Here is a 23,670-nt window from a genome sequence, read left to right as displayed (position 1 = left end):
AGCCCAATAGCACCTTATTTCAGTGTGACTGGTTTGGGATGTGAGGATGTGACCCTTCGCTTCCCAGCTTATGGCTGCCCCTGCTGCTTAGCCAAAGGCCTTAGCCTAAGAACAAGGCCTCAGCCTATCCTAGTGAGAGAAGGCCCTTACACAGGCAGACTGAGATTTTGATAATTAGCTAGTTACAGGGGTATAAAGACAAAGTGATAAAAATACACCTACGTTCTTAAAGTCTAGGCTTTACAGGCAGGCCTGAATATCTCTATTCTAACAGTGAGTTCTACCCCTTCCCCCATTCTGTGTCTGTCCTGTCTATTTAGATCGGGGTCGGCAACCTTTCAGCAGTGCTGTGCTGAGTCTTCATTTATTCACTCTAATTTAAGGTTCCGTGTGCCAGTAACACATATTAATGTTTTTAGAAGGTCTCTTTCTATAAGTCTATAATATAGAACTAAACTATTGTTGTATGTAAAGTAAATAAGGTTTTTAAAATGTTTAAGAAGCTTAATTTAAAATGCAGAGCCCCCCCGACCAGGGGCCAGGACCCAGGCAGTGTGAGTGCCACTGAAAATCAGCTTGTGTGCCGCAGGTTGCCTACCCCTGATTTAGATTGTAAATTCTTCAGGGCATGGGCCATCTACTATTCTCTGTTTGCACTTTGCCTAGCACAATGGGGACCCACTGTTAGTTGGTCCTTAGGCACTAAGGTAATGAATATGATTTGTTATAATAGTAACTCTCCTGCCACTTTGAGCCAAGGAAGATGGCCTTGGGATGCGTAGCCTTATTTGGGGTGTGTTAATAATGTTGATTTGATATATCAACTTAATTTAATTTGTATTGTAATTATTTTAATTAATTAATAATACTTAATCATTTATATTAATTAATATGGGTTTAGGCTTGCCAATTTGTTTAATCAGAAGATAAAAGATAAAGATAAAAGTTCGTGTTTCGAATCGGGTTCCACAGAATTGATAAAGGAACCTTCGGGGGTATGACAGGAAGCTCACAGGGAGACAGATATAGTCATAAAGACTTTATTAAACTCAATGAAATAGTAAGTAAATTGTAAAACAGGTAGAATTACAGAGTTACAATTGTATTACTGTTGTTCAGGAGATACATATGATGATACAATATTATGTGCTGCAAACTTCGGTTAATATTCACACCCTGTTTTGATAAACTGCTGTTGGCCTCGCCTCTGGCGGTTCTGGTTTCCCAGCTCTTGCAAGGGAAACTAATGCAAAGAGCTGTCAAATCTACTTTGGAATTTACTTTTTAGGTCAACTAAATAATCTGATACACAAATTAAAATAAAGTTTAGAGAGACCAAGCTTAGCCGAGTCCCTTTTGAACTTAAGGTTTGAAAAGAAAATAAGTGCAGCGTATTACTGGTTAATAGCTGTCGTAGATGGATAGCATGAATACGTAGTTGAAGATGGTGAAGTGTAGAGAAGAAGGAGGAGGTCGAGGTGGGGGTGGGGATACCATAGTGAGGTAGGTTACCTCTTTTTATAGAAATAAATGCCGGAAATTCTTCCTCTTATGCCCAAATTTCAGTCTTCCCCCATAGAAATGTTAGGGTACGCTTACTCCATAGGCTAGTATGTATGTGCGTATGGATGACAGGTATCTGCGCACTTGTGGGGTACTTGTTCAGTCTGTGAGTGCAACTTTGAAAAATCCCCTTTGCTATTCTTCATTGTCTGTTGGTCTAGGTAAAGGGTCTTAGACCTAAGCGTAGGCACTTTGTTTGGGTATAGGAAAAACAGTTCCTTTTCTGAGTAAAAGGGCACAGGATGTAGCTATGCTAACTTTGCTTTAGCTTAAAATGCAGGTTTTTGGCCTGTAGGTTTCTTGCATTACAGCCAAATATTTTTTTAATATGAATTAATAAACCTATCACAATACTGTACTTATAAGAAAAGAGATATTGATGCAGGCAAGCAGATGAATCCTGAGAGCTACAGATGTTACTGTCTAAAAATGAGATGGGGTTAAAACTATGGAATATTCTTTGTGACAAGTATCCCACAAATTCCACTGACCTCCCTTGTTTTCTTTGCCTGCAGTAGGGTTTCCAGTTTCCAAACCTGATGTGATCTCGCAGCTGGAACGAGGGGAAGAGCCGTGGGTCCCGGACCTCCAGGGCTCTGAGAAAGAAGTGGTCCCGAGAGCTTCCTTTGCAGGTGAGGAATTGGTTCAACAACTCAACAACTGCTTAGGAATGCAGGAAACATTTGGGATGCCCTACAAAGACCCTGTGAGCTCTTCAAGTTCAGGATTGTTCCCTGCAGATGTGGAATCATTATGGCAGATGTCACTCATGGCTTCCCTCCTATTCTGACTGACAACTGGCAGCAGGTCCCTCCCTGATCTCACTTTCCCTGAGAGTTATGGTGCAATGAGGACCCAGAACTGATCCCTTCCTCTCTTCTCTGTGGAAGGGTTTGGGGAAAATCAGCACCTGATAGGTTTGATCTCTCCCAGATATATTTTGGTTTCCATTCCTCTCTCTGACATTTCCTTTTTCTCAGGCACAGGGAGTGACCTATGTCTGGATTCTCTCTCCCATCCGGCGATGGGCTGGTGAGTGAGAATGAGGAGGAGAAACCCCAGCAGGAAGACACTGTGCAAGTAGATCCACATTGGATGTTATCAGGAAGATCCAAAGGGAATGTTTCCAGGAGTTGTGCACTCCTAGAAAACACAAAAGCCTGTGAGACTCAGCAGAGGCCAGAGGAAAACTACAGTAGCCACTCAGCCCTTATTCCACACAACAGAATCAACTTGGAAGAGAGACGCTACATGTGCCATGAGTGCGGGAAAAGCTTCAATCAGCGCTCACACCTTATCACACATCAGAGAATCCACACTGGGGAGACGCCATACACGTGCTCTGAGTGCGGGAAAAGCTTCGGGCAGAGCTCTCACCTTATCGCACATCAGAGAAGCCACACTGGGGAGACGCCCTACCCGTGCTCTGAGTGCGGGAAAACCTTCGGGCGGAGCTCTCACCTTATCAGACATGAGAGAATCCACACAGGGGAGATGCCCTACACGTGCTCTGAGTGCGGGAAAAGCTTCGGGGAGAGCGCTCACCTTATCAGACATGAGAGAATCCACACAGGGGAGACGCCCTACACGTGCTCTGAGTGCGGGAAAAGCTTCAATCGACGCTCAAACCTTATTACACATCAGAGAATCCACACAGGGGAGACGTCCTACACGTGCTCTGAGTGCGGGAAAAGCTTCGGGGAGAGCGCTCACCTTATCAGACATGAGAGAATCCACACAGGGGAGACGCCCTACACGTGCTCTGAGTGCGGGAAAAGCTTCAATCGATGCTCAAACCTTATTACACATCAGAGAATCCACACAGGGGAGACGCCCTACACGTGCTCTGAGTGCGGGAAAAGCTTCAATCGACGCTCAAACCTTATCGCACATCAGAGAAGCCACACTGGGGAGACGCCCTACACGTGTTCTGAGTGCGGGAAAAGCTTCAATCGGAGCTCTCACCTTATCAGACATGAGAGAATCCACACAGGGGAGACGCCCTACACATGCTCTGAGTGCAGGAAAAGCTTCAGGGAGAGCTCTATCCTTATCAGACATCAGAGAATCCACACTGGGGAGACGCCCTACACGTGCTCTGAGTGCGGGAAAAGCTTCGGGCGGAGCTCTCACCTTATCGTACATCAGAGAAACCACACAGGGGAGAAGCCCTACACGTGCCCTGAGTGTGGGAAAAGCTTCAAACAGAGCTCACACGTTATTACACATCAGAAAATCCACGTGAGAGAGAACTGTTTTAAATCCCTTGACTAGGGCTGGAGAAAGTTTTTTGTTTTTGTTTTTTAAATCACATTTGCTAATTCCCACACAGTGATTTTTGTACCATCTTCACCGTGGTGTCTCAGCTCCACCACATCAGTTGCCTGCTTCTGCCTTTTGCAGCTCATCCTTCTTTGGGGTCAGTCCTGTGATCTTTTCTATCAACTCCTTTCCTTTGAGTCAAATGAGTGTGTTTCCCTCCTGCCAAGAATGTTCGTCAGCTCCAGGTGGGAGAGAGGTTTGATCCCAACAAGCTACACTGAGGCTAAAGCTACCTGTGCCTGACATCCACTAGGACTGTATATGGTGTTGGCTGCTCAAGTTAGTGATCTTGGTGTAACAAGACAATTATAGTTGTTGTGCAGATGCAGCCCAGGTGCAGGGGTTGCCATTAGCTTCCCCCTTGACCTGACCTAAACTCCATCACTTTCCCTAGTCTAAACAAACCCTGAGCATCACGGTTATACTGTTCCCCCATTTCAAAGGCATTGTTAGTCATCGAGTTCACTCTTGGGGAAGAAGTTGTTTCACTCCCAGTTGCTCTGATGTTGGTTCAGGTTGTGCTGCAGAGCAGATATTTTTACTACCATTTTTCTCACTTAAAATATATTGAACTATAACAAAGAGCAGGAACAGGGCAGGGATAGGGGAAAATGTCATTTCACCCTCTGGAACAACAGAAGAAGATGGGGTAAATCAGAGGGATTCCCTTATTCCCCATCACTATCCCAATCCCCCCCTGTTGTGCAGTTGGTTAGGTCAGTATTTTTTCTAAAGGGCTGGGAAGAGGATTCCCTCGTAAATAACTTGTAACTAAACAAAGTGCCCATGCATTGGGCTCCCAACGCCGTTGTGGCCCAGGCCCTGCAGGAAACGGCTCCTGAAGAGATCTCCTTCCTCATTAGCTGCATGTTGCCTATTATTTGGGAAATACAATCCCTAGCTAGGTAGAGATGGGAAAAATGGAAGTGACTTTCCTCTTCAGCTCACCCCTGGGAGATGCTGCAAATGTGTAGAAAATGAAATCCGTGTTGAATGTGCTGTAGCTGCAGAAAGATACCTATTTTTAATAGAGACCTGACATTTGGTGTCTTACAGGGATTCCAAGCCGCACCTGAATTTAGTCCCTAATTTAAATCTGTGCCACCAGATTAAAGAAATAAAAGGGCATAGTTGGGGGAGTTGTACCTCACTGTCGCTACTGATCTGTTGTGCGGTTGGTGAAGAATTCTACGCCAGAGAAGTGTCAAATTAATCCAAGGAAAGTCAAAGATTTGACAAGAGCTCAGGTAGAAATTGCAGGTACTAGTGGTTGATTTTCACCCCTGAGATGGAAGCTATGGTGACCTGTGGCCCAGGTAAACTATTTTTAGAACTTGCTCCCTAGTTAAGTGGCATTGGTCACACTCCTAAAGGACGCCATGATTAAATTGGGCACAACTGTCTTTTACCATTTGGATCCAAAGCACAGAGAGAAACAGCTGATTCCTTCAGAGCCATTCTGTGCCTATGGGTCCCAATCTGGCTGCCTTGTTGGACAAGAAGCACTTCCCTGCTGGCCAAACAATGGCAGCCAATGAGGGAATGTATCAGATGCAAAGTTCAGACTGCAGGATACTTGAATGCTGAGTCCAGAGTCTCTGATTTAGTCTAGGCCTGCACAACTCGTAAAGCGGCGAGGGCAATATTACTCCAAAGAAAACAGCTGAGGGATGAAACCCCCCCGGCCTTACTGAACACCACCCCCCAGCGCTGCCGAGCCCCTCCCCGAAAAAATCCCCCCCAAGGGCCACCCGCCCCATGGAAACAAACCCTCCTTCCCTAGCACCGTCCTGCCAAAACGGTGGCATTGAACCTTGGTAATATGTTATAGCGGGCCTCTAAGGTAGTATAATTAAGGTAAAAGGAAAATGTCTTTTTGCTAGAAGTAGAATAAGATCTTCCCCCCACTTTGTAATCAGTTGCTCTGTGGAGTGACTGAGGTGGGACTGAGGAAGGCAGCACCTCCAGACAGCTGCAACCCTTGGAGAGGGGCTGGGAGCCAGACCAGATCAGCAGAACAGGTCAGCCACCGACTCATAGCTCGTCTCCTCACCCCCCCCCCGGCTCGCCAGCCCCTCCCACTCGCCTCCTCATCCCCACCCCCTTCATGCTGCCGGCTCACCCACCCCTTTGCCACTGCCCGCCCACTCGCCCGGCTCACCCACCCCCTTGCCACTGCGCGCCACTCGCCTCCTCAGACCCCCTCCCTCACCTGCTATTGTGTCCTACAGGAGGCCTGTGATACGCAGGGGGTCAGATTAGATGGTCTAATGGTTTCTTCTGGCCGTAAAGTTGAGTAATTTCTGGCAAACTGAGTGTACCATTGGGAGCAGCGTCTGATGTTTCCCTGTCTAGCCCGCTTGCTGCCTAGAACGAACGCTCCTTGAGTGGGGTGATCCCCAGGGAGTAGCTCAAACCTGCAAAGTGCCTGGCCAGGGGCAGGACATTGGCACAGCAAGGGAGGGGTGTGGCAGTGACATCACAAAGGCCTTTGGCAGGACCTCAGACTATTGGTCCAAGGTGGTGGGTGTGTGTGTTGCGGGGGAGTGCTCTGCAGCTCCCACTGTGGGAGGTCCACAGTCCTCAGTCTCTACCCTGATTGGCTGAGCAGGGGGTTATTGACAGGGAGGAGACTCAGGTCCTTGTTCTCTTTTAAGACCAAGGAAATAAGTCAGAACCAGTTCTATGTTTGATGAATTTTGCTGCTTCTCTGCATTAATGGTCTCTGAGCAGTTCATGATTCTCTCTGACATTGCAGTTCTCCTCAAATACTTGCTGAATAATTACTGTGCACTGTTGTTGATCTGGAGCTCATCACAGAGCTCTTTATTCAGGTCATTCAATGTCTGAAATTCAAGATCTGATGGTTAGTTTGTAAAAGCAGCAAAGAGTCCTGTGGCACCTTATAGACTAGCAGATGTTTTGGAGCATGAGCTTTTGTGGGTGAATACCCACTTCATCGGATGCATGTAGTGGAAATTTCCAGGGCAGGTATATTGAAAATCAGGGCTCTTGGGTCCTATTCCCAACTCTGCCACTGACTGGATGTGTGACCTAAGACAAGTCAATTCTCCTTTCTCAGCCTTAGCTTCTCCCTCTTTCAAGTAGGGATAATAATGATCCGCTCCTACCTACTTCACGGTGGGTGGAGGCAGGGCCGGCTCTAGGTTTTTTGCCACCCCAAGGAAAAAAAATGTGGCTGCCCCCACCCCAGCCCTGGGCTCCCCCCCACAACCCTTGCTGCCTGAGCCCTGGGCTCTGCCCCCCACACCCGCACCCCCTGCCACCCTAGCTCTGGGCCTCCCCCCTACCCGCACTCCCCTGCTGCCCGAGCCCTGGGCTCTGCCCCCCCTACCCGCACCCCCCTGCCGCCCCAGCTTTGGGCGTCCCCCCCACCTGCCGCCCCAGCCCTGGGCTGCCCCTTCCCCACACACACCCTCTGCTGCCCCAGCCCTGGGCTCCCCCCCACACCTGCACCCTCCTTCTGTCCCAGCCCTGGGTCACTGGTAACTTGCTCCCAAGGCGGGTCATTCAGCAGGAATTTTGGATGTGCACAGAACACAGACAGGATTGGTTCCCGCATGGTTACAGAACTGCAGTAAAGTGAAACAATTTTCAGCTTGTGTGACTGGAGGAGATCTGGATGCATATTATAAGATTGTCCTCCATAAATGAGGAAAAGTTGAGGTGCCTTTATTATTCTTTGTTTCTATGGGGAATTTGCCAGTGCAATATCACTGTCTTCCTTTCAAACAAACAAAACTAGAAAAAAAAATGGCAATGGCTGTTGAAAATAGCAATTCCAGTCCTAAAAACCACTGGGAAGCATTTCTTGCTCAATTTTATCTAGTAGGATGCCCCTGGAACAATGGGAGAGAGAAACCTGCATCGCTGAAAGTGCAGCCATGGAGACACCACACAGCAGCCTTGCCTAGCAGGGGCAGGGGGGGGCGAGAAGGGACATCATCCGAGCTCCCTGCATCCAGGTCACTTTCCTCAGCCGGGCTGCGTAAGGGGAGGGCAGAGAGCAGCAGCTTCTGATGCTCCCCTCACAGCCCAGCCCAGGTGGGGAAAGTGACCAGGACGCATGGGGCACATAGTGCTGCTCCTCGCTCCCCCCACCCTCTGTGGGGCCACGGAGGAGCACTGGGGCAGGGGAGAGCAGTGAGCAGCTTTGCACGGCCACACGGTGCCCTTTGACCCCCTGGAGCCCTGGGCGGCTGCCAGGGACCTCACCCCTAAGGCCGGCCGGGCTCCCCAGCACGAACAGCAGAGACACAGGGAGACTGGCCACCCACTGAGCAGAGGTAGCCTGGGCGGCTCGTAATGGAGGCTCGGGGGGGGCTCAGCCTCCCCAAACCTTGTGTTGCCAAGGGGGCCCTGGCGCCCATGACTAGGGGCCCTGGCCAAATTGGGCCCCCCTGGGAAAGTCTCCCCCATGTCAGCCCCAGGGCTGGAGGAGCTCCCACTCCCTGCTACGGCCCGGGGGCTGCAGCAGGGGCACAGAGCTTCTCTGGTCTCGGGGCCACAGCGGGGCCGGGGTAAAGGAGTGACCGGGTGGGGCCAGTGGGGGAAGGGGTGGAACAGAGGTGACAGTGGGTGGGGCCGTGGGTGGAAGGTGTGGAAGGGGGCGGAGCCACACACAGAAGTGGGGGGGCCATGGTTCCAGTGCTGGGGCCCCCGCACTTGTTCTCCCTTTCCCTGGGCTTTGGCCTCACTAGCCCCTGCTTAGCGAGTAGGGGTCAGTGGTCCCCAAAATGTGGGGGGTGACTCCTAGGGGGACACAGAGGAAGATTGATGGGGGCACCTCAGGGCCTGAGCCAGCCCCCATGGAGGGCAGGGAGGGAGCCCCACTCAGCCCCACTCTGCCCCAGCTCTTCCCCAACCCCACCCTCAGCCTGGGCCCCAGCTCCCAGACCAGCCTCGACCCCCTTACCCCTGTCCGCACCCCTCTCCCCAGCAAGCACCGGCCCCACTCCCAGCCCCGGTTCTCGACCGTGGCTTCCGAGGGGCCACAGCCATGGGTACGAGGGCGCAGTGTGAAATGTTTGGGGACCACTGGGTTAGGGTGACGTCCTCAATCACTTCTCTGCAGTCCAATTAAAGCGATTCCTCCCCCACCCACCCCTCCATCAGGACGGCCTAGGTATGTTCTGCTGCCCTTCACTCGTACAGGAAGGAGAATAACATTTCATCGCACTCAATCCTAAAGTGATGTGTAACCCACCACCATCCCAAACTGGTCATTTTGGGGAAGCGGCCCCCTCATGCTGCATAGCTAGGCAGAGTAGGGGTGTCTATGCAAACATGGCCTGTTCCTGAAGTCTTCCCCCAGCTCCTCACTAGATGTGAGGGGGGAGCTCATTCAGACCCTGCTTACGCTTAGTATTGGGAAACTCCTTAGTGGCCCTATCACTGCTGGCCTTAGATTTCTCCTCCTGTCCACTTCTTGACAGCTCAGAGGAGGTGGCCGAGTTGTTAAGGTGATGGACTGCTAATCCATTGTGCTCTGCATGGATCCCCTGATGCTTTACAGGGGCACCCCCTGGCCTAGCGCCGGGGATTCTCCCCCACACACTCTGTGCACTGGGCACGGCAGCGATCCCAGGAGTCTGCGGGGGAAGCCCAGACGGAGCCCCTGGCACAGCACCAGGCTCCCTCTAACCCCCTGTCCCACCTCCCCAAGAGACGCCCACCCCGGTTGTTCTGCAGCCACCAGGCCCCCAGCGATACCCACCTCCAGGACCCACAGCCTCAGGGCTGGGCACATCACAACCACCCCCTGAAACCCCAAATCTCTAGAACCCACCAACCTCACTAGGGTACCCCCTGCCCAGCCACCCAGAGGCCTCCCCCCACCACAATCCCCCTTCAGCTGCTATCTCCCCACACAGCCCCACCCCCACCCAGCAACACTGTTACCTCACAGTGCCTGAGAAGTGGATAGAGAGTGATCACCGCCCCCGGCTGGCCAGTCACACAGGCAGAGGGAGCCCTGGGGGATGCTTCTTGAACAGGAGAATGGAAGGCCTGGAGGGACAAACTAGGTAAGAAATGTCCATGCCTGTCACTAGCAAATAATGGCCACCATGGATCCACCCCAGAGGTGGCTACATCTTAGCACTGCCCAGTCACCCAGAGGCCACCAGATGATGCCAATAGCCGGGGGCAGGATTTCTCTGGGCCACTGAAATGTTTCAGGGGGTTGGTGCGTGAGCTCAGCCTTGCATCCATCCCTGATGTTTCATGGACTAACAGCAGCAGCGTAAAGAAAGAGCCGAGCCAATATCTCACTCTCAGAGGGGAAGGTGGCCACGTCCCCTCTGTGACCTCCAGGGGAATAAGGCAGCGCTTCAAAGGAAAATGTTAGAAGTGGAAGGGGAGAAATAGGAAAGGAAAACGCCCCTTTTCTCAGGAGATACAAACTCGACTCCCTCCTGTCTCTATCACCAGTGGATTTAGCCTCCCTCCTTGTGAGCTGTCAATAAAATAAAGAGGCAACAAGGTGGTTTGGCACAAACAAAGGTCAGTGTAGTCAGGGTAAAGGTACAGAAAACTGGGGGAAGAAGGGAAAATGCAAACTTAATGAATCCAATCAAACAGCGACTGGCTTTGGGAGCTTAACGCTCAGGCCCAGAAACCCTCCCTTGGAAACCGGAAAACACTAAACGATGTCCCAGCACAGAAACCTTTCCCCCCTGTGCAGGTGCAGCGGGTCCCACGGGCCGGCGCGAGGCCCAGGACCTTCCACTCTCCGGCTGGTTTAGAGCCGTTGAGGAGGAGCACTGGGGAGTCCAGACGACGGGTGGGTTTCGTCGCTGGCAGGGAGGCCCTGTGGGAGGCTGGACACCAGGGATGCAGGACGGCAGGAATGGTGGTGACAGGCCTCCTGTTCCTCAGTCTCACGGCGGGACCCAGGGGGTTCGTCACTCTCCAGCTCGGGAGCACTGGGAAGACCCGACCGTGGACGGGCCGTCGCTGGGGGGGGCGGGGGACGGCCCCACACAGGCGCTGAACACGTCCTTATATCACTTCTGTGGCGGGAAAAGTGCTGAGGAGATGGAACGCTGAGGGCTGGTTTTGGCGGGAAAAACCGGTTTGGACTGGTTTGAGCCTGTGTCCTGATGGTAAACAAGTCCCCTCTCAGAGATGGAGTCCAGGGGTCAATAGTTCATATGCTCCAGATTGGATCTTATTTTAAAGCCAGTGATTTAACATAAGAACATAAGAAAGGCCGTACCGGGTCAGACCAAGGGTCCATCTAGCCCAGTATCTGTCTACCGACAATGGCTAATGCCAGGTGCCCCAGAGGGAGTGAACCTAACAGGCAATGATCAAGTGATCTCTCTCCTGTCATCCATCTCCATCCTCTGATGAACAGAGGCTAGGGACACCATTCTTACCCATCCTGACTAATAGCCATTTATGGACTTAGCCACCATGAATTTATCCAGTCCCCTTTTAAACATTGTTATAGTCCTTCACAACCTCCTCAGGTAAGGAGTTCCACATGTTGACCGTGCGCTGCGTGAAGAAGAACGTCCTTTTATTTGTTTTAAACCTGCTGCCTATTAATTTCATTTGGTGACCCCTAGTTCTTGTATTATGGGAATAAGTAAATAACTTTTCCTTATCCACTTTCTCAACATCACTCATGATTTTATAGACCTCTATCATATCCCCCCTTAGTCTCCTCTTTTCCAAGTTGAAGAGACCTAGCCTCTTTAATCTTTCCTCATATGGGACCCTCTCTAAACCCCTAATCATTTTAGTTGCTCTTTTCTGAACCTTTTCTAGTGCTAGAATATCTTTTTTGAGGTGAGGAGACCACATCTGTACACAGTATTCGAGATGTGGGCGTACCATGGATTTATATAAGGGCAATAATATATTCTCAGTCTTATTTTCTATCCCCTTTTTAATGATTCCTAACATCCTGTTTGCTTTTTTGACTGCCTCTGCACACTGCGTGGACATCTTCAGAGAACTATCCACGATGACTCCAAGATCTTTTTCCTGACTCGTTGTAGCTAAATTAGTCCCCATCATATTGTATGTATAGTTGGGGTTATTTTTTCCGATGTGCATTACTTTACATTTATCCACATTAAATTTCAATTTACTTCATAAACATCTTATTAACCAACTAACTGAACATATTGAACAGTTTATACTTCTCACACCTAACAGTGTTTGTCCTCCAGATGTGTTTACAGGTGTTGAGTTGCGGGGGAGAGAGGCCAATTCATGTCTCTACCCCCCCTTTCTTAGTTTCTTCCAACTGGCTAGGACGTACCTTTGCTAGGATGTGAGTCAAGCAGTGCCTATTGTCGCTGTGCTATCTCGGAGAAGTCTGCATTGTACCCGGTTCCTGGGATAGTCCTTGGGAGTGTGGATCCCTTTAATGGGCCAGCAGCGAGTCTGGCTCCTCCATTGTCACACCTGAAAGGCTGGTGGTGGGCATTTCCCAACCTCATCTCAGTCACACACACAGAGCAAAACTTCCCAGCCAATGCTACACACACAATCCAACACAATATTAAGGTTCAACAGACCAAGACTTTTGTACAAACCGTATCATCATTATATGAGACTGGGGAACGTGGGGCTTCCAGGGTGCTGCTTTGAGCACAGCGAGCCACCCCTGGGCTGACATTGCAATGGAGACGTACCCTTAAAGTCCATCTCTCCTGGGATAAAGATGGCAGCATGGCTGGCCTGGACCATCTGACGTGGGCTCATGAAGCTAAAGCTGAGAGGCTAAAAACTGTGGTGCAGATATTTGTGTTCACATTGAAGCCTGGGTTCGGAAACCCTCAACCCTCGTGGGGTCTCAGAGACTGGGCTCAAGCCCATCTGTCTGCACTGTAATTTTATAGTCTTGCAGCCCAAGCCCCATAACCCTGAGTCAGCTGACCCGGGCTTTGCGACAGGTGCCCTGGGTGTGTTAATCGCAGTGCAGACATAACATTAGGCTATGTCTCCAGTGCAATGAAACACCCACGACTGGCCCGTGTCACATTAATCAGGGTCATGCGGCTTGGGCTGTAAAGTTGCAGTGTCCGTGTCTCGGCTCAGGCTCAGTCCCCTGCTCCAGGAGCCCAGAAGGTTGGGAGGGAGTTTAGCAAGTGGAAATGGTAAAACCGCAGGGGAGTATTACCCTGGACTCATGGCATTTCTCCATTGGTCTGTCTGCTCTGGGGCAGGGACAGAAACACGTCCTGCTGCTTTTGTTATTTCAAAGGGTGGTTTAGGATTTTCATTCGCAGACACAGTGCACAAAACAGGACTCAACCCTCGGCATAAACTAAACGAGCTGCCCACAGATTCTGGCAGCCACAATGAGCATCTAGTGTGAGAGCTCAGACCTGCCCCTGTCCCAGAGGGACGGGGTCATCTGAGAGGGGACTGGACCACTGACCTATCAGCTCCTAACTCCCAAACTTTCAGTAACTCTATCCTCAGTGCCTGTGAGTGTAATTTAAACCATAAGAAAAACCACACGAGGCTAGTCCGAAGGTCCATCTAACTCTGAATCTTGTCTTCTGACAGTAGCCAATTCCAGGTGCCCCAAAAGCAACTCAGTAAGGTACCACTGGAACTTGAACCCAGGATCTCCTGTATACAAAACAGTGGTTTTAGCCAGCTAAGCCATGGTGCCTACAGCTGCTGAAGGGATCATGTCTGCACAGACCTGACTCTCTGCCAACCTCCATCTGCGCCTGACAAGCTTTGCTTGTGTTTGGATTCAGTAAAGCAGAGGAGCAGGTGAAATTTTACTCCCAAGGTTCTTTGGACAGGTCTACACTACAAAATTAGATCGGTGTAACTACATTACTCAGGGGTGTAAAAAATTTACCTCCCTAAGCAATGCAGTTATATCAGCCTAACCCCGGTGCAGATAGCGCTGTGCCAACAGGAGGGCTTCTCCCAACAACATAGCTTGGGGAGGGGCTTGGTTAGTGAAGATGAAGAGAATAGGTGGCCCATGGCTCTTGAATTTGGGGAGGCTGGGTGTGAGTGGGGTGATCCACAGGGAGTAGCTCAAACCTTCAAAGTGCCTGGCCAGGGGCAGGACATTAGCCCAGCAAGGGAGGGATGTGGCAGTGACATCACAAAGGCCTTTTGCAGGACCTCAGTCTATTGGTCCAAGGTGGTGGGGAGGTGGTGACTTCACAGAGAGATGCTGACATCAGCCAGGCAGGAGAGGGGCGAGGGGCCAGGGAGACCTCAGAGACCCCTGTGGCTTTGCTCCAGCAAGTCTCCTTCTCCAGGTCTCTCTCTGAGGACTGAGAGAGTATTCGGGTTCCCGGACGTGAGCGCCAGAAGGAACCTCTTTCGAGTTTTCTCCTTCCCTTTCAGTGATTTTACTAGAAAACAACCTGTTTAGAAGGTAAGAGCCTCCTGGAGGTTTGAAACCTGTTCAGTCTGATCCAGCTGGTGAGAGTTGAATTCTAGGCATGGAAAACACGAGCTTAAGGAGGCAGAATTTTATTCCACACCTGGGATTTTGTCCCTTAGAATCACTGGGGAGATTAGGGTTTGTCCTTTTTGTTTCCCCTTTTCCTCCCTCCCTCCCTCCTTTCTCTTCGTCTCTTGCTTCTTTTGTCCTTTCTCCTGTTCACCTCCCAACACCAGGAGAGGGGTGTGTGTGTGTGTGTGTGTGTGTGTGTGGCAGGGGAGTGCTCTGCAGCTCCCACTGTGGGAGGTCCACCCAAAAATATGGGGCTGAAATAGTGCTTGGGCAGTGATCCCATCAGTGACCTGGGCCATCCTTTGGGCTCTCTGGTGAGAACCCTCAGCCTCCCGTCCTCAGTCTCTACCCTGATTGGCTGAGCAGGGGGTTATTGACAGGGAGGAGACTCAGATCCTTGTTGTTCTCTTTCAAGACCAAGGAAATAAGTCAGAACCAGTTCTATGTTTGATAAATTTTGCTGCTTCTCTGCATTAGTGGTCTCTAAGCAGTTCACGATTCTCTCTAACATTGCAGTTCTCCTCAAATACTTGCTGAATATTTACTGTCACTGTTGTTGGTCTGGAGCTCATCAGAGCACTTTATTCATGTCATTCAATGTCTGAAATTCAAGATCCGATGGTTAGTTTGAAAATCAGGGCTCTTGGGTCCTATTCCCAACTCTGCCACTGGATGGGTGTGTGACCTACGACAAGTCAATTCTCCTTTCTCAGCCTCAGCTTCTCCCTCTTTCGAGTAGGGATAATAATGATCCGCTTCTACCTACCTCACGGTGCGTGGAGGCAGGGATGGCTCTAGTATTTTTGCCACCCAAATGAAAAAAATTTAGCTGCTCCCACCCACACCCTCCTGCTGCCCAACCCCTGGGCTCCCCCCCCCCATTTGAACCCTCTGCTGTCCCCGCTCTGGGCCTCCCCCCACCCACAGCCCCCTGCTGCCCCAGTCCTGGGCTCTCCCCCCCACACACACACCCCTGCCACCCTAGCCCCTGACCTGTACCCTCCTGCCTTGGGCTCTCCCCCACACACACCCCACGTTGCCCCAGCTCTGTGCTCCCCCTTCCCCACCAGTGCTCCCCCACCCACACACCCTCTGCTGCCCCAGCCCTGGGCTCCCCCTCCCCCACCTGTACCCTATGGGGGTGCAATTTTATATTCTTGCCTTGGGTGTAAAAATAGCTAGTTATGGCTCTGGGACCCCATATTGCGCTAGGTGCTGTACAATCCCTGGCCAACACTGGGACACCCAGGGGGTTCCCCTCAATTTCCCTGAGCCTCTGCTGCTCAACTGCTTCTGACTCCATCTGGATCACCCCCCCCCCCCCGCAAAAACCCACCTTTCCAAACAGTCCTTCTTTCCCTGCCCCCTAATTCCATTTTCAGACCCTGGGACCATCTCCTCTCTTTGTCCCTCCCCCACCCCCAGGTGAGCAGAGATGGAGGCAACTTCAGCCACTGGAGACAGCCCCAGCGAGCGCTGCAGCCTGCCCGGGGGGTGTTTGCAGACACAGGAAGGGAGCAGCTGGGAGGGGGGGGTGCTGGGAAGTAGGAGGCAGGAGAACAAATCCCAGTGGTGGGGGGCAGCTCCTGGGGGCGGGGCTCTGGCACAGCCCGGGGGCGGGGCTCTGGCACAGCTCGGGGGCGGGGCAGCTCCTGGGGGCGGGGCTCTGACAGCCCCGGGGTGGGGCAGCGCGGGGGGGTGGGGCTCTGGCACAGCCCGGGGGCGGGGCAGCTCCTGGGGGCGGGGCGCTGGCACAGCCCGGGGGCGGAGCAGCTCCTGGGGGCGGGGCTCCGGCACAGCCCGGGGGCGGGGCAGCTCCTGGGGGCGGGGCTCTGACAGCCCAGGGGTGGGGCAGCTCCTGGGGGCGGGGCTCTGGCACAGCCCGGGGGCAGGGCAGCTCCTGGGGGCGGGGCTCTGGCACAGCCCGGGGGCGGGGCAGCTCCTGGGGGCGGGTCTCTGGCACAGCCCGAGGGCGGGGCAGCTCCTGGGGGCGGGGCTCTGACACGTTGTGACGCAGGAGCCCGGGCTCAGCAGCTGCTCCCTGGTGGCCACGTGCTCACGGTGGGTGGAGGATGGGGATCCATTGGAGAGTGTCACTAGGAGTAGTGCATAATATGAGGTGTCCTATCACATTTACTCGGAGCAGATTATGACATAATAGAATAGCTGAAATACTCTATTTGATTTGGTTTTTTAAATTTTGAAATTGTTAAGAGCAGCAACGACTTAGCTCAGACTGAAGCATCTTATCTAATGTTTGAGATCGAAGTGTCTCCTCTTTGTGTGTGACGAGACAATTTAACGCACTGTGACAAACAGGAGATGCTTTTGTTTTGCAACAAAATATTTTTGCAAAGAACTTTCATCCCACTTGTTATGATTTCGAGAAACAAACTGGTTTAGTCTGAATGGGATTTTCTGACAAACGGTTTCAATGAAATTTCCCCACCATCTCGATTCCTGGGCTCCATCCCTGCCTCTGGGGGTTTGCTGTTTGTTAGAACAGGAGTAAGGACTGGTGGCTTCTCTTTCTGGCTCTGCCACTGCCTTGCTGGCCCTTGGGTAGGTCACTTCCCTTCTCTGTGCCTCAGGCTCCTCCCCATCTGTCCAATGGGAACAGGGACAATTCTCAAGCTCTGGGCAGTCGTGAGCCTGAGTGAGAGAAGGGGCGTTAAAGCCCTCTGTGAAGGAGAAAGGGGAGTTTCTTGGTGTTTGCACCAAGGAATTCTAAAGTTTGCTAAAATGTCTAGTCTATGCAAACAAGAAATGGTTGGGGCCAAACTTTTTAACCACTGCTTTTTTTTTAAAGCCCATTCAGGGATGTGAGTCCCTGTCTTTTAGGTACCTGGGGTTCTTTGCCAGCAGGAGAGAAGAGGTTCCTGCCTCCATTTTTGTGGCATTAACAAACCATGTGTTGTGCCCCAGTTCTTGTCTGAGATCCCTGAAAAAGAACATCTTCCCATCCATGAACAAGACAGGACCTATCTTTCAAAGAGGAACAAAGAGACCCCTGGGACTTACAGACTAGCTAGCCTCACTTCCATAGCTAGAGAGATACTGGAATATATTCTTAAACAATCAGTTTTCCAGCAGCACCTACAGGATAATTTGGTTCTTAGGACAAGTGAGCATGGATTTGTCAAGAACAAATCATCCCAAACCCAGCCTCTTTCCTTCTTTGGCAGGGTTCCGGGCCTGGTGGAGGTGGGTAAACAGTAGATGGGATCTATCTTGGGGTTACTAAGGCTTTTGACACAGTCCCGCAGGACATTCTCACAAGCAAACGAGGGAAATGCGGTCTAGATGCAATCATTGTCATGTGGGTGCAGAGCTGGTTGAAAGCCCAGACTCCAAGGGCCCTTCTCCAGGTTTGGCTGCCCAACGGAGAGGGGGCAGCTAGTGGGTCCGGCAGGGATCAGTCCGGGGTCCGGTACTATTCAATAGTTTCATGAATGATTTGGAAAATGGAGTGGAGAGCATGCTTCTAAAATGTGCAACTGACACCAAGCACTTTGGAGCACAGGACTGGAATTCAAAACGCCCGTAACAAATTGGAGACTTGGTCTTCTTGAGCCAAACCCCATGGCTGGGCCCCTCTCTCTAGACTGGGCTGAAGTGAAACCCCAGAGCCAGACACTCCTCCTCCTGGGCAGTGCGCTCCGACCTTGAATGGTCAGATGCTGCTTAGCGCTGTCAGAGCAGCTTTGGCTGTGGGATTCTCCCAGCACTTTCCAATAGCGGGAAGGTACGAAATCCCCATTTGCCTGCTGGGGACGGAGCCCTAGAGGGGGGAGCAACTTGCCCAAAGTCCCACCGGAAAAGGAAAACAACCAACAGTGGAACCAATAGGGGTGTCAGGATCCCGGAGGCGCTGTCACCCCCACACTAGGACGGTGTTCTGCACCCCCTGCTGCTGGCTGAGTTTCTCCGTCCCTTGGCAATAAGACAGCCTAGAACCCCAACCAGGGTTATTCTATCTGCTACCCAAGATCCATAAACCTGGAAATCCTGGATGCCCCATCATCTCAGGCATTGGCACCCTGACAGCAGGATTGTCTGGCTATGTAGACGCTCCATCATCATTCCACACAAAGATGGACTACAAGCCGTCAGGAACAGTATCCCCGATAATGTCACAGCAAACCTGGAGGCTGAACTTTGTGACTTTGTCCTCACCCATAACTATTTCACATTTGGGGACAATGTGTACCTTCAAGTCAGCGGCACTGCTATGGGTACTCACATGGCCCCACAGTATGCCAACATTTTTATGGCTGACTTAGAACAACGCCTCCTCAGCTCTCGTCCCTAATGCCCCTACTCTACTTGTGCTACACTGATGACATCTTCATCATCTGGTCCCATGGAAAAGAAAACCCTTGAGGAATTCCACCATGATTTCAACAATTTCCATCCCACCTACAACCTCTGCCTGGATGAGTCCACACAAGGGATCCACTTCCTGGACACTACTGTGCTAATAAGCGATGGTCACATAAACACCACCCTATACCGGAAACATACTGAACGCTGTACTTACCTACATGTCTCCAGCTTTCACCCAGATCACATCACACAATCCATTGTCTACAGCCAAGCTCTAAGATACAACCGCATTTGCTCCAACCCCTCAGACAGAGACAAACACCTACAAGATCTCTATCAAGCGTTCTTACAACTACAGTACCCACCTGCTCAAGTGAAGAAGCAGATTGACAAAGCCAGAAGAGTACCCAGAAGTCACCTACTACAGGACAGGCCCAACAAAGGAAGTAACAGAACCCCACTAGCCATCACCTTCAACCCCCAACTAAAACCTCTCCAGTGCATCATCAAGGATCTACAACCCATCCTGAAGGACAATCCCTCACTCTCACAGATCTTGGGAGACAGGCCAGTCCTTGCTTACTGACAGCCCCCCAACCTGAAGCAAATACTTACCAGCAACCACACAACAAAAACACTAACCCAGGAACCTATCCTTGCAACAAAGCCCATTGCCAACTCTGTCCACATATCTATTCAGGGGACACCATCATAGGATCTAATCACATCAGCCATGCCATCAGGGGCTCATTCACCTGCACATCTATCAATGTGATATGTGCCATCATGTGCCAGCAATGCCTCTCTGCCATGTTGTGACGGTGCTGCCCGTGGGAGCCAGCTGAGGTCACTCAATCAGGGTGAACTGCAAACCAAACGGGGCAGACAAACCCTAAATGCTGGTGGTTATTCCAATACTTAGATTTACCAACCAGCACAAAACAGCTTCTACAGTACCTCACTGGTTACTTAGAAGTCCAAACCACGCAGTTCCCTTAAAGTGCCCAGCCTCAGGCCTCCGTCCAGACACACCTGTCAGATATGATGATGATTCCTAAGAATCTTACTTCATCATATAAAAGAAAAGGTTCTTCCAATCCCAAAGGATCAGCCACATACCCAGGTCCAATTATAACTTAGATCTTACCCAAAATACACGCTACAGCCCATTCTTATTAACTAAGCTAAAATTTATTAAAAAAGAAAAGAGAGAGAGTGTTGGTTAAAAGATCAATACACAGACAGACTTGAATTCAATTCTTGAGGTTTAGATACACAGCAGAGATGAGCTTGTAGTTGCCAATAGTCCTTTTAGAAATAGTCCATAGGTTATAGTCCAATTTCCATATTCAGGGTGGCTCCAGTCAATGACTGGGGATCTCAATCCTTATGGCTTAAGGCTTCCCCCTCTTGAAACCCAAAGCAGATCTGAGATGAAGAAGGATCATGTCCCAGGCTTCTTATACATTTCCAGCAGCCTTTCGGCCTGAGAAAACAATAGGCTTAACTCCTTCTCCCAAATGTCCTGGCAATTAGCACAGAGTAATTTATCCATTAAACAGTTCAGATACAGGTTACCACAACCTTCAAAGAGACACATAGACAATAACACTATTTCACTCAAGTATCATCATAAATGTTAATATTCCCTTTTTGATCTTTGAATTAAAATTATAGCAATAGACAAGACTTGTTTGCTGCCATCACAAGACCTGAGCAAACATCTCCCCTTCTACCTCTAACAATGCAGACTTGCATTTCAAAGCTCTAGTCATTTACATATCTTCCTAACCCGTCCTCAAGGTTCACCCATGGGTCAGGTCAGTCTATGAGTTAATTAACTCTTTCTGGCCCTGTCATCTTTCAATGAGATATTATATCACAGTCATAACGTCACACATGTACATTGGCCAAACCAGAGAGTCTGTACATAAAAGAATAAATGGACACAAATCAGACATCAAGAATTATAACATTCAAACACAGCCAGAGAACACTTCAATCTCCCAGGTCACTCGATTACAGACCTAAATGTCGCAATATTACAACAAAAAACCTTCAACAACAGACTCCCACGAGAGATGCTGAATTGGAATTAATTTGCAAACTGGACACCATTAAATTAGTCTTGAATAAAGACTGGGAGTGGGTGGGTCATTACACAAAGTAAAACTATTTCCCCATGTTTATTTGTCCCCCTACTGTTACTCACACCTTCTTGTCAACTGTTGGAAATGGGCCATCCTGATTATCACTACAAGTTTTTTTCTCCTGCTGATAATAGCTTACCTTAACTGCTCACTCTCATTATAGTGTGGATGGCAACACCCATTTTTTCATGTTCTCTGTGTATATATATATATCTTCCTGCTGTATTTTCCACTGTATGCATCTGATGAAGTGGATTTTAGCCCACGAAAGCTTATGCTCAAATAAGTTTGTTAGTCTCTAAGGTGCCACAAGTACTCCTCATTATTTTTGCAGATAAATTAATGGAGGTTAAGTCCATTAATGGCTATTAGGCAGCCTGGGTAAGGAATGGTATCGCTAGCCTCTGTTTGTCAGAGGGTGGAGATGGATGGCAGGAGAGAGATCACTTGATCATTGCCTGTTAGGTTCACTCCCTCTGGGGCACCTGGCATTGGCCACTGTTGGCAGATAGGATATGAGGTTGGATGGACCTTTGGTCTGACCCAGTCTGGCCATTCTTCTGTTCTTATGAAGGGAGGGGCAGAGCCCTGCAACAGAGTTTCTGTAGTGTAGGGGTTATCACATTTACCTATCATGCAAAAGGTTCCTGGTTCAAAACCAGGCAGAAAAATGATGGCTTTATTTTTCCCAGCTCCTAGTGGCCTGTCCCTGCTGTTGTAGGAGCAGCAGTGATTTCTATGCTCAATAGGTCTGTTATACTTCCCCCATTCCCATTTTTGTCTCCTCTCCCTCTCTGAATGCCTGTGAAGTGGCTTTCCCCCTCCCCCTCCCCCTCCCACTCCCTCCTGCAATGCTTGTGGGATGAAGGGGCTGGTTGAACAGCTGGAAGATCAGAAGAGCTCCTAGATAGACAAGGTGTCTGGGACTCTCATTAGGCAGCGATCACACACCCGGAACATGGACACTGCCCAAGGTGGAGTGTGACCCACCAGATGCAGCCAAGTCATCTCCAGTCGCAGGCCATGGGGAAGGGGAAGGGGCCCTGTGCTCAGGAGTCACTCACAAGCTTGTACCTCCAGTGAATGCCCTTCGCCCCGACCGCCTGGCCAGTGGTTCGCTGCATTGCAGTTCATTGTGCCTCAGGAAGACTTACCTTCATCGCACCGTCCATCGCGGCGCTGGGGGACACTTACCTTGCAGAATCCTGTGCCTGCCTCTTGGCTTCCCAGGGATGGCTACTTGCAGCCCAGGAGAAGAAGGATGGTTCTGGTGAAAGGACGACAAGCAAAGCACTGGGAGGAAATTTGGGTGTGGGCTCTGCGCTGGGGGTGGGGGTGGGGTGCAGGAGGGGTGGTGCAGCTCCGAAAGTGACCGGTACACACAACCCTCTGGCAGCAGCTCCTAGGTGGGTGGGGCCAGGGGCTCTCCATGTGCTGCTGTCTGCAGGCGCTGCCCCCAGAGCTCCCATTGGCTACAGTTCCTGGCCAATGGGAACTGCAGAGTTGGTGCTCGGGGAAGGGGCAGCACGTGGAGACACTCCCCCCCCACCCCAGGGGATGCTGGGACATGCCAGCCACTTCTGGGAGTGGCACGGAGGGACGGAGGCAGAGTGGGCAGGGAGCCACCTTAGTGCTGCTGGCACATCTCTGCACACCCGTTGTGGGGGGAGGGGAGCAGAGGCCTCCATGTGCTGCCTGGGGTAGGGGCAGAGCACGGAGCTGCCTCCCCTCCCGGGTCTATTCCAGGAGTGGGTGGGTGGGGTCTTTTGGCCTGCAAGGTGCAGCAGGTCGGACTAGATGATCACACTGGTCCCTTCTGACCTTAAAGGCTCTGAGTCTAAAAGGGAGAGGAAAGTAAAGGAATTTAAAAAAAAAAATAAACCAAGCATTGTAATACCAGGATGACTCCAACTGCTCATTATATAGTCCCACCCCTTTCTTCCTCCACTGGGTGTTTAATGACCTGTTGGGATTTGGGACACTGATTCTCTCATTCCATTGATAAACTGATAAAACATGACTGAAACGAAACCCCAGGGAAGGAATAATCACATCACTGCATTGGCTGGGAATCGAACCCAGGTCAACTGCTTGGAAGGCAGCTATTCTCACCACTATACCACCAATGCATCTTGCAAAAAATCTCTGATTTTTCACACTTGGTGTCTGGTCACCTTACTTCTCCGCATGAGGCAAATGTCTCTGTGTTCTCTGCCATTCATCATGGGGAGTTTCCCCACTGATAACAGTTCTTGCTGGGTTGGGGATGCGAGAGAGAAGAGGCGTTTATTCTGTTTCATTCCTCTCCATTTTCTGTTCCTCCCCTTACCTTCCAGGCTCCTCCCTTCCATTTCAGACTGTGCAGTGACACCCTCCCCGCACCCAGGACTCTCAAGTCTCTGGAGCAGCACGATCCCATGAGATCCTCAGTGACCAAGGGTCTTTTCCAACTTCCAGGAGGCCCAGCTTGAATCTAAAGGAAGCTCTGTTCCTTCCTGGGGATCCTCTCTCCCTTCCTGGAGATCAAGATCATGAAGCCTCTGCCTTGCCTCCTGGGTCTGAATTAATGTCCCATTTCCCACTATCTGCTCGAAAGAAACATGTTTCTAACCCAGGTGAGCAGCGTTAATTCAGCTGGAATCCTTCACCCACATTCCTTAGGAGATACAGACTCTCTGTGACACAGACTGACTGGGGTTCATCTCTGCATGTCCCCAGTGGGGAAGGAAAGACACTGAGGGGGAAGGAAGAAGATGGACAGAAGGAGTCAAATGCGGCTAGACCAGAATAGGACATTTTCTGCCTGTTAAAATGTACTAGACTCTAATTGCTTAA

General features: G+C 50.7%; 1 non-coding gene and 1 pseudogene across 1 annotated transcript; one reads left to right on the top strand and one right to left on the bottom strand.

Moving 5' to 3' along the window:
- The window catches only part of LOC123358289, an 83,805-nt pseudogene extending 79,995 nt beyond the window's left edge, over nt 1-3,810 (top strand).
- Nucleotides 3,811-22,892: 19,082 nt separating this feature from the next.
- Nucleotides 22,893-22,964, bottom strand: TRNAG-UCC. The gene has a single exon. It is a non-coding gene; the product is annotated as a tRNA-Gly (tRNA).
- Between the last annotated feature and the right edge of the window lie 706 nt (nt 22,965-23,670).

This window comes from Mauremys mutica, unplaced genomic scaffold (genome assembly GCF_020497125.1).
Source record: "Mauremys mutica isolate MM-2020 ecotype Southern unplaced genomic scaffold, ASM2049712v1 Super-Scaffold_100036, whole genome shotgun sequence".
Lineage (NCBI taxonomy): Eukaryota > Metazoa > Chordata > Testudines > Geoemydidae > Mauremys > Mauremys mutica.
This window is presented reverse-complemented; position numbering and strand designations above follow the sequence as displayed.